The sequence below is a fragment of the Taudactylus pleione genome, unplaced genomic scaffold, assembly GCF_031769625.1.
Source record: "Taudactylus pleione unplaced genomic scaffold, aTauple2 ptg000181l, whole genome shotgun sequence".
NCBI lineage: Eukaryota > Metazoa > Chordata > Amphibia > Anura > Myobatrachidae > Taudactylus > Taudactylus pleione.
In genome coordinates, this window is record NW_028284583.1 from 6,044,730 (window position 1) to 6,056,270 (window position 11,541).

An 11,541-nucleotide genomic window follows, 5' to 3' on the forward strand; every position below is an offset into this window, starting at 1 on the left:
ATTAAGGCATCCCTTAACAAGAACTGTAATGTCCTTTTAATGGATCCAGTCCTGAAAGAGATATTACCTTCCAAACCACAGATCACTTTTAGGAAAAGTAGAAATTTAATACACATTTTAGCACCAAGTCTTCTACGGAAAGAAAAGAAGGAAAGCATGGGTGGAACCCTGAGCTGCAAGGGGAGTTATAAATGTGGACGTTGCAGTATATGTAAATATTTGCACCCAAAAAGAAAAACATTCACAGACTCAGATGGAACAAAGGAATTTGCCATCAAAAGTTTTATGAATTGCAACTCCTCATCGGTTATTTATCTTTTGGAGTGCACCTGTGGAATCAAGTACGTTGGAAACACTAAAAGAATATTAAAACTGCGTATTCAAGAACATATCAGAAACATGAAGAATAAAATAGAAGGTCATGCAGTGTCCAAGCATTTCATAACCAAACACAATTCAAACCCGGAAGAATTAATGTTCAAAGCTATTGAACATGTGACTCTTGGAGAAAGAGGAGGTGATTTAGGGAATCTCCTAGTCAGTCAGGAGATGTACAGGATCTATGAACTCAACACCATGGCTCCAAAGGGTTTCAATGACAGTTACGAAATTGCACCATTCCTGTGAGGATACAACAAGATGATTGACAGAAGGGATATTACTACTATACCAACATGACAAGCCCGATTGTGGGCACCCTGGTGGGGTGATTCATGTTTTGGGCCTGACAAGTATCTGGGAGGGAGACCCCCAGAGAATATCAGGTGTAGTAATATAGTTATGGTAAACAGTGGACCTGAGAGTATCTACAGTCATACCAGTATGCGTGTGCCCAACCTCGTCTGATCTTGGAAGCTATACATGACTGGGTCCGGTCAGTACTTGGATGGGAGACCTTCTGGGAAGACCTGGTATTGTAGTTACTTGAGTCCAAAAAGGGCGAGTATATTACCCCTAATATAAATCATCGGAAGCTTCCATGTAAGCTATCGCAGAAGAAGCCAGTCTATGCTAGAAGTTAACATCTCCTTTGAATCAGAATAAACTTTGAAATTACTTCTGGAAGATGATTCTATAACCCAATCACCTACCTCATCTTTATACCTAAGTAATTTTCCTTTAAGTAATTTTTGAACCAATTTTTTGAACTGGCTTTGGAGGACTATATTGTAACCTAACTAACTATAATCTTTATAACATCAGTTGATGAGAATCAATACATTTATGGAATGAAAAAACTTTTTTCTGAATTATTTATACAATCTATTTTTATCATGATTTTTCTCTTTTACCTTCCATTTATCATCACATATATATATTTCTAATTTTTATTGTCTCCTTTTATTGTATTTTATTTTAATACACACACACTGTCATGGAGACCCTGTGCGCAATTTAAAAGGTCCATAATGTTGATATACAGGGTGTCCAATCTTGTTTGATTATTGATGTACTATACATTCATTATGCATTTTGTCTAATTATAGATATTTTGAACAATACATTGAGATGCAGCTCTACACACTGGCCATGAGCGGTATAATAAGGGCGGAAGCCAACCGCATGGAGCCACGCTGTAAGGGCAGAAGTCACTGGAGCTTGTGCTACCCGATTAGACGCCGGCCGAGTGCGTCATTCCGGGACGAAGCAGCCAGACTTGGTTGCCGGGACACACATGATGGAAGCACACGATGCATATGGAGAAGGCAGAAGCGCTCGTGCAATACCCGGAAGTGACGAATCGCTTACCACCACAGACGGAAGAATGTTATTAGAGGATTAGTAGATTTGCACCTTATTAGCTACATGTCCTTTTAATTAGTATTTCTACATAATCTATATGGGAGTTTGCCCTTTTGTAAACATAATCAACATATGCAGGGTTCACCCCTGACCCGGAAGTGATTAGTCCCTAATGATAGAAAGGGGGTATAAATAGATGAATTGCACACCTCAACCCCTATCCCCATGAAGAAGTCCATAAGACGAAATGCGTTGGGAACCACATCTCTTGTCCTAGGAAAAGTGTTTTTCCGTTGATTCATGACTCAGATAAGCTATTACTTTTTATGCAATTCACAATTTTATTCTATTTAATTGTAATGGCTATGTTTTAATCTCTTAATTGAGTATCCCTATTTTTATGGTATCCATTTATCCCTTGTTTTAATTCTCTGAAATAAATTGTATATCGTTTTTTAACTTTACTTATTGGTATATTTATTGTACTACCTCATGTGTCACAATATTTAGCACTATTGCACTTTAAAATCAGCACTTTACTTATCATATTGCACTCATTTGCATTATTTGCACTTTACTAGTGGATTTGTCGCTCATGGTCAATTCCCCCATTTGTTTTTATGTACTAGGTAGTATACCACCAATACTACTCAATATTGACAGGGAGCTGACACCCATCTATTAACCTATGGGCATTTCCGCATTTTATACCAAAGTTGGTATTGATCACTTGGTTTGATTATCTTGAACTGACGCCTAAATCCACAAAATAATCTATATATATATATATATATATATATATAAAAATATATATTTATATATATATATATATATATATATATATATATATATATATATATAAAAGGAATGGCAGTGGCACTCCCAGGACCTCTAATGCAAAGAATCACACCACACTGGGGTAGTTCAGTCCAACGTTTCAGTCAGAAGACATTTATCAAGAACACAACATGAAAACATGAAGTACATACCTTTATAGAACACATGTGATTGTGTAATGAGAAGCGTGTTCATCTCTCCGGGCGCCGAGTGACTGACGTCATCAGCATGCGACCTGCGAGAGGACGGAGCTGCCCTGACGTCAGGTGTGTGATGCTGATGTCCTGACGCTATCACCCGGGTAACCAGCAGAGAGGGGGGATGGTGAAGAAAGTGAAAGTACCTGCATAATGAATAAACATATGAAACCATGAATGATTATGTGCGTACAGTCATAGTATCAATAATGTAGTGAGTGCATCGTGTGAGCATTAATGAATGTGTGGAAGTGATGAGTAAAACATAACATGAGGTAAAACATGAACATACAACATATACATATAGAACACGCAAAAATACATAAATAATCATGCGCATTAACAAATATCAATGGACTGCCTGGGAAAAACTATAAGATCTAAGATAATGGTTGCAAACATGAAGATAAAGGCTGGGCATAAAAGAATGAGTAGGCTCACGTGTTTACAAGGTACAGAACAAATAAACGATGGGGCTTCTCACAATGAGATTATCCCGTACTGGGTGGCAATAACAACAGACCACATCAACAGAATAAAAGTTAACTTAATAATTAATGCACAAGTGATGCAGAAATCAAGAGATGGAATGAATAAAAGGATAACCTGTACATATACAAAGAAATTACTATAATCAAACCCTAAAGGAGGCAAAAAATCTCATCGATAGGCACCAATGATCCATTGTTCCATATATGTTGAAATTAATATATGAGCTAACCATCATAGCTCACTGTATTAGTACAAAAAATATATATATATATATATATATATATATAAGGCGGGTCAGTTAATCGATAACCTGTTGTCCAATCAGCTATAATAAGAGGAAGACTGGAATAAAGTCATGAAATTATCACGGATCAACTTGGGAGGAAGCAACATATGGCAACATAAGTAATCCAATAAATAAGGTTACAGCACCTGGTATTCCTAGGTGGTCCCCCTCCCTAGTACTAACCAGGCCAAATGCTGTATCGCTTCCAAGATCAGATGAGATTGGGCATTTTCAGCGTTAGTATGGTTGTAAACACTGGGTGTACTGGATGCCGTGTCACCAGACGTCCGTGTAGGCCCAAAGAGGATAGTGTAAAAGATAAAAGAATAGCCGATCGGATCAAGTCCGGTACCTGAATGGTGTCAACTCCACTACAAGGAGGACCATAAAACTGACCCAAAAGGAGTGTAAAAATCACTCCAACCTGTGAGAAACAGACTTCAAAAGAAACAAGCAAGAGACAAGTTCTCATTCAATCCACCGGGACATACTGTGTTCATGCGATGTATCCAGAAGGCTTCTAATTGTAGCAGTTGCTTGTCCCTGTCACCTCCTCTTCTAGACAGGGGAACGTGGTCGATAATCTTGTAAGATAAAGTTGCCAATGGATAACAAAAGTCACGAAAATGTCGTGCCACTGGTTGGTCAATTTCTTTGCCCTCCAATGCTTGTCGGATAGCCGTGCGATGTTGCGCCATCTGATACGAGCTGTACAGGAAGTTTTCCCTATATAAGCCAAACCACAGGGGCAGCGAATGATGTAAACGATGTACTTACTAGTACAAGTTAACACATGTTTAAGCGGTATACGTCTTCCCGAGTGGGGGTGTACCACGTCTGGGCCTGTTTCCATATATCGGAATGTGGTACATCCAATACATTTGTAACATCCTGCTTTTTTAGTTAAAAAATGGATTTCAGGATGCATGTGCTCTACAGAAACATCATTGTGAACCAACCAGTCTTTCAAGTTCTTGCCTCTTTGATATCCCAACATAATCCTTGAATCTTTAAGAGGTTTCAAATTAGGGTCAGTGTTAATGACTGGCCACAACCTTTTCATGTTTTTCATAACCGCCTTACTTGCTGTGTTAAATTTGCTGGTAAAGATCATGGTGGATTTGTTACTGTCAAGTTCTGTTTGAATCCTGTCAGGATTCTTCATTTTCTCAATGGCTTTATGTTTAGCCGCGATTAAATCACCCCATATATATATCCTCTGTTTAGAAATTTAAGCATCATTTTATTAATTTCTTTCTCTGCGTTGATATCATTGTTGGTGATCCTGTAAATCCTAAGAAACTGTGAGTATGGTAAAGATTTTTTTAAAGCGATTAGATGATGGCTCTGAGCATGGAGGACAGTGTTGCAATCCATTGGTTTGGTGTAAACGCTTGTATTAAAGTTTGTACCAGTCCAATTAATATTCACATCCAAATAATGTACTGTGTCAAAACTATATTCATGGGTGAATTTGATGTGATTATGCATGGTGTTGATCCTGGTCATGGCAGATACAAAGTCCTGTTCAGTGCCTGACCATACTACCAGGATATCATCGATATATCTGGTAAAGAAAAGCACATGTTTATTGAAATCAAAATTGTCAAAAAAGAGTGCTTTTTCCACTACAAACATGTAAATATTGGTGAAGGAAGGTGCTATGTGAGAACCCATTGCACACCCTTTTCTCTGTCGAAAAAAGGAGCTGTCAAACAAAAAGTAATTTCTTGTTAATGTCTTTTCAAGCAAATTAATATAAAAAGTGATCTTAGGGCCCGTGTACCCATCATGAGCCCGTAAAAATTGTTCCATGCTTTCCAAACCTTCCGTGTGTGGGATGCTCATGTAGAGGGATACAACATCTATAGTACACAACAATAAAGTCTCAGGCAAATTTTGAAGATGATGTAATTTCTCTAAAAGTGAATTTGTATCCTTGAGAAAAGTTGGTTCCTCCTTAATAAGAGGTTGTGCATAAAAGTCTAAATACTTAGAGATAGGACTATACAAAGAATTCCTAGCCGAAATGATCGGACGACCTGGAGGTTACAGAAGTGACTTATGTATGTTGGGTAGTGTATAAATCAATGGTACTGTTGGTTTACTGGTTATTAGATGCAAAGCTGAATCCTGATCGATCCATTTATTGAAAACTGCTTCTTGTAAGATGTCTTCTAGCTCCTGTCACTTCTGTCACCTCCAGGTCGTCCGATTATTTCGGCTAGGAATTCTTTATATAGTCTATCCCTCTACACGAGCATCCCACACACGGAAGGTTTGGAAAGCATGGAACAATTTTTACGGGCTCATGATGGGTACACGGGCCCTAAGATCACTTTTTATATTAATTTGCTTGAAAAGACATTAACGAGAAATTACTTTTTGTTTGACAGCTCCTTTTTTTGACAGAGAAAAGGGTGTGCAATGGGTTCTCACGTAGCACCTTCCTTGGCCAATATTTACATGTTCGCAGTGGAAAAAGCACTCTTTTTCGACAATTTTGATTTCAATAAACATGTGCTTTTCTTTACCAGATATATCGATGATATCCTGGTAGTATGGTCAGGCACTGAACAGGACTTTGTATCTGCCATGACCAGGATCAACACCATGCATAATCACATCAAATTCACCCATGAATATAGTTTTGACACAGTACATTATTTGGATGTGAATATTAATTGGACTGGTACAAACTTTAATACAAGCGTTTACACCAAACCAACGGATTGCAACACTGTCCTCCATGCTCAGAGCCATCATCCAATTGCTTTAAAAAAATCTTTACCATACTCACAGTTTCTTAGGATTTACAGGATCACCAACAATGATATCAATGCAGAGACAGAAATCAATAAAATGATGCTTAAATTTCTAAACAGAGGATATATATGGGGAGATTTAGTCGCGGCTAAACATAAAGCCATTGAGAAAATGAAGAATCCTGGTAGGATTCAAACAGAACTTGACAGTAACAAATCCACCATGAATTTTACCAGCAAATTTAACACAGCAAGTAAGGCGGTTATGAAAAACATGAAAAGATTGTGGCCAATCATTAACATTGACCCTAATTTGAAACCTCTAAAAGATTCAAGGATTATGTTGGGACATCAAAGAGGCAAGAACTTGAAAGACTGGTTGGTTCACAATGATGTTTCTGTAGAGCACATGCATCCTGAAATCCATTTTTTAACTAAAAAAGCAGGATGTTACAAATGTATTGGATGTACCACATGCCGATATATGGAAACAGGCCCAGACGTGGTACACCCCCACTCGGGAAGACGTATACCGCTTAAACATGTGTTAACTTGTACTAGTAAGTACATTGTTTACATCATTCACTGCCCCTGTGGTTTGGCTTATATAGGGAAAACTTCCTGTACAGCTCGTATCAGAATGGCGCAACATCGCACGGCTATCTGACAAGCATTGGAGGGCAAAGAAATTGACCAACCAGTGGCATGACATTTTCGTGACTATCGTCATCCATTGGCAACTTTATCTTACAAGATTATCGACCACATTCCCCTGTCTAGAAGAGGAGGTGACAGGGACAAGCAACTGCTACAATTAGAAGCCTTCTGGATACATCGCATGAACACAGTATATCCCGGTGGATTGAATGAGAACTTGTCTCTTGCTTGTTTCTTTTGAAGTCTGTTTCTCACAGGTTGGAGTGATTTTTACACTCCTTTTGGGTCAGTTTTATGGTCCTCCTTGTAGTGGAGTTGACACCATTCAGGTACCGGACTTGATCCGATCGGCTATTCTTTTATCTTTTACACTATCCTCTTTGGGCCTACACGGACGTCTGGTGACACGGCATCCAGTACACCCAGTGTTTACAACCATACTAATGCTGAAAATGCCCAATCTCGTCTGATCTTGGAAGCGATACAGCATTTGGCCTGGTTAGTACTAGGGAGGGGGACCACCTAGGAATACCATAGGAATACTTATTTATTGGATTACTTATGTTGCCATATGTTGCTTCCTCCCAAGTTGATCCGTGATAATTTCATGACTTTATTCCAGTCTTCCTCTTATTATAGCCGATTGGACAACAGGTTATCGATTAACTGACCCACCTTATATATATATATATATTTTTTTATTGTACTAATACAGTGAGCTATGATGGTTAGCTCATATATTCATTTCAACATATATGAAACAATGGATTATTGGTGCCGATCAATGAGATTTTTTGCCTCCTTTAGGGTTTGATTATAATAATTTCTTTGTATATGTACAGGTTGTCCTTTTATTCATTCCATCTCTTGATTTCTGCATCACTTGTGCATTAATTATTATGTTACCTTTTATTCTGTTGATGTGGTCTGTTGTTATTGCCACCCAGTACAGGATAATCTCATTGTGAGAAGCCCCATCGTTTATTTGTTCTGTACCTTGTAAACACATGAGCCTACTCATTCTTTTATGCCCAGCCTTTATCTTCATGTTTGCAACCATTATCTTAGATCATATAGTTTTTCCCAGGCAGTCCATTGATATTTGTTAATGCGCATGATTATTTATGTATTTTTGCGTGTTCTATATGTATATGTTGTATATTCATGTTTTACTCATCACTTCCACACATTCATTAATGTTCACACGATGCATTCACTACATTATTGATACTATGACTGTACGCACATAATCATTCATGGTTACATATGATTATTCATTATGCAGGTACTTTCACTTTCTTCACCATCTCCCCTCTCTGCTGGTTACCCGGGTGATAGTGTCAGGACATCAGCATCATACACCTGACGTCAGGGCAGCTCCGTCCTCTCGCGGGTCGCATGCTGATGACGTCAGTCACTCGGTGCCCGGAGAGATGAACACGCTTCTCATTACACAATCACATGTGTTCTATTAAGGTATGTACTTCATGTTTTCACGTTGTGTTCTTGATAAAAGTCTTCTGACTGAAACGTTGGACTGAACTACCCCAGTGTGGTGTGATTCTTTGCATTAGAGGTCCTGGGAGTGCCGCTGCCATTCCTTTTCTATTTAAGTTGTCACAAACTACAGAGGGCACCCGTGCAAGTATGTTGGTTGATGTGGAGTGCTAGCTCTTGTATTTGTTCATTATATATATATATATATATATATATATACATTAGGGGTGTGCGGGTTCGGATTTCTGAAATCCGAACCCCCCCGAGCCCCCCCGATCCGAGGCTGATCCGAGTCAGGCTCGACTTTTCCCGCCTGACTCGGATCTGAAATCGAGGCAAAACGTCATCATCCCGCCTTCCGAGTCTCGCGGGTTTTGGATCCTATATAAGGTACCCGCGTCGGCGCCATTTTCTCACTCGGCTGTGGACAGTGAAGAGGGAGGGTGGGAGTTAGGGCTGGCTGGGCTGTGTAGTGTAGTGTAGTGTAGTGCAGAGTAGTGTTGTGCTGTGCTGTGCTGCTGTTGACCACTACTTCAAAGTCCATAGGGGCTGGCTGTGTTGTGCTGTGCTGCTGTTGTTAATAGGGGCTGTGTCCACTACTTCAAAGTCCATAGGGGCTGGCAGGACTGTGTTGTGCAGTCAGTTCTCCATAGGGGTTGTGTCCACTCCAAAGTCCTGTGCAGTGTCCCAGTCCTAAAGGGGTGCTGTAGTGTTGTCCAGGGGGTGCTCTGTCCATCAGGGGTGCTCCCCCCAAGTGCTAAAAAAATAATATTTTTTGTGTGTTTGTGAATTGTGTGCGCAGTAGCCGCACGTGCATCAACAAAGTAGTACCAAGCGTGCGCCTGTGTCATAAGTAAAGGGCCGGCTGGCTTGACCGTTAAAGGGTGCTGTAACCCCCAAAGTACACTCCAAACCAAAAAAATATATATTTTCTGTGTTTGTGAATTGTGTGCGCAGTAGCTGCACGTGCATCAACAAAGTAGTGCCAAGCGTGCGCCTGTGTCATAAGTAAAGGGCCGGCTGGCTTGACCATTAAAGGGTGCTGTAACCCCCAAAGTACACTCCAAACCAAATAACAAAATATTTTTTCTGTGTTTGTGAATTGTGTGCGCAGTAGCCGCATGTGCATCAACAAAGTAGTGCCAAGCATGCGCCTGTGTCATCAGTAAAGGGCCAGCTGGCTTGACCATTAAAGGGTGCTGTAACCCCCAAAGTACACTCCTGTCCAAACCAAAAAAAAAATTATTTTCTGTGTTTGTGAATTGTGTGCGCAATAGCCGCACGTGCATCAACAAAGTAGTGCCAAGCGTGCGCCTGTGTCATAAGTAAAGGGCCGGCTGGCTTGACCGTTAAAGGGTGCTGTAACCCCCAAAGTACATTCCAGTCCAAACCAAAAAAAAATATATTTTCTGTGTTTGTGTATTGTTTGCGCAATAGCCGCACGTGCATCAACAAAGTAGTGCCAAGCGTGCGCCTGTGTCATAAGTAAAGGGCTTGTTGGCTAGACCATTAAAGGGTGCTGTAACCCCCAATGTACACTCCAGTCCAAACCAAAAAAAAAAATATTTTCTGTGTTTGTGAATTGTGTGCGCAGTAGCCGCACGTGCATCAACAAAGTAGTGCCAAGCGTGCGCCTGTGTCATAAGTAAAGGGCCGGCTGGCTTGACCGTTAAAGGGTGCTGTAACCCCCAAAGTACACTCCTGTCCAAACCAAACCAAAAAAAATATTTTCTGTGTTTGTGAATTGTTTGCGCAATAGCCGCACGTGGATCAACAAAGTAGTGCCAAGCGTGCGCCTGTGTCATAAGTAAAGGGCCGGATGGCTTGACCGTTAAAGGGTGCTGTTACTCCCAAAGTACACTCCAGTCCAAACCAAAAAAAAAAATATTTTCTGTGTTTGTGAATTGTGTGCGCAGTAGCCGCACGTGCATCAACAAAGTAGTGCCAAGCGTGCGCCTGTGTCATAAGTAAAGAGCCGGCTGGCTTGACCGTTAAAGGGTGCTGTAACCCCCAAAGTACACTCCAGTCCAAACCAAAATAAAAATTATTTTCTGTGTTTGTGAATTGTGTGCGCAGTAGCCGCACGTGCATCAACAAAGTAGTGCCAAGCGTGCGCCTGTGTCATAAGTAAAGGGCCGGCTGGCTTGACCGTTAAAGGGTGCTGTAACCCCCAAAGTACACTCCAGTCCAAACCAAAAAAAAAATAATTTTCTGTGTTTGTGAATTGTGTGCGCAGTAGCCGCACGTGCATCAACAAATGAGCAGCGCCAAGCGTGCGCCTGTGTCCCATAAGTAAAGAGCCGGCTGGCTCATTTCTTAAAGGCTGGTGTAACCCACAAAGTGCACTACTCTCCAGCAAAAATAAAAAAATAGTGCACTACTCTCCAGCAAAAATAAAAAAATATTTTCTGTGTTTAGCCGCACGTATATATCAAATCGATATAACATAAATGGAGGACCAAACTTTCTCCGATAAAAATAAAATAGAGAAAGATCAAGAACCACTTCCTCCTAGTGCTGAAGCTGCTGCCACTAGTCATGACATAGACGATAACATGCCATCAACGTCGTCTGCCAAGGCCGATGCCCAATGTCATAATAGAGGGCACATACAATCCCAAATGACAAAGTTCAGGAAAATGACCTTGAAAAAAACATTTAAATCAGCTGAAGAGAAACGTAAACTTGCCAATATGCCATTTACGACACGGAGTGGCAAGGAACGGCTAAGGTCGATCCCTAGTATGTTCATGACTAGTGGTTCAGCTTCACATGACGATGGAAGCCCTCCTCCCACTAAAAAAATCAATAGAGTTAAGCTGGCAAAAGCACAGCGAAGAACTGTGCTTTCTAAGAAGATATCACAAATCCCCAAGGAGAGTCCAAGTGTGGTGGTGGTTGCGATGCCTGACCTTCCCAGCACTGGACGGGAAGAGGTGGCTCTTTCCACCATTTGCACGCCCCCTGCAAGTGCTGAAAGGAGCACCCACAGTCCACTTGCTGATATGCAAATTGACGATGTCACTGTTGAAGTACAACAGGATGAGGATACTAGTGTAGCTGGCGC

At 40.6% G+C, this 11,541-nt stretch overlaps 2 pseudogenes; one reads left to right on the forward strand and one right to left on the reverse strand.

The window, feature by feature from the left end:
- The first annotated feature begins 804 nt into the window (after positions 1-804).
- LOC148519823 (5S ribosomal RNA) lies at positions 805-923 on the forward strand (annotated as a pseudogene).
- Positions 924-3,689: 2,766 nt separating this feature from the next.
- Positions 3,690-3,809, reverse strand: LOC148519824 (5S ribosomal RNA; annotated as a pseudogene).
- Between the last annotated feature and the right edge of the window lie 7,732 nt (positions 3,810-11,541).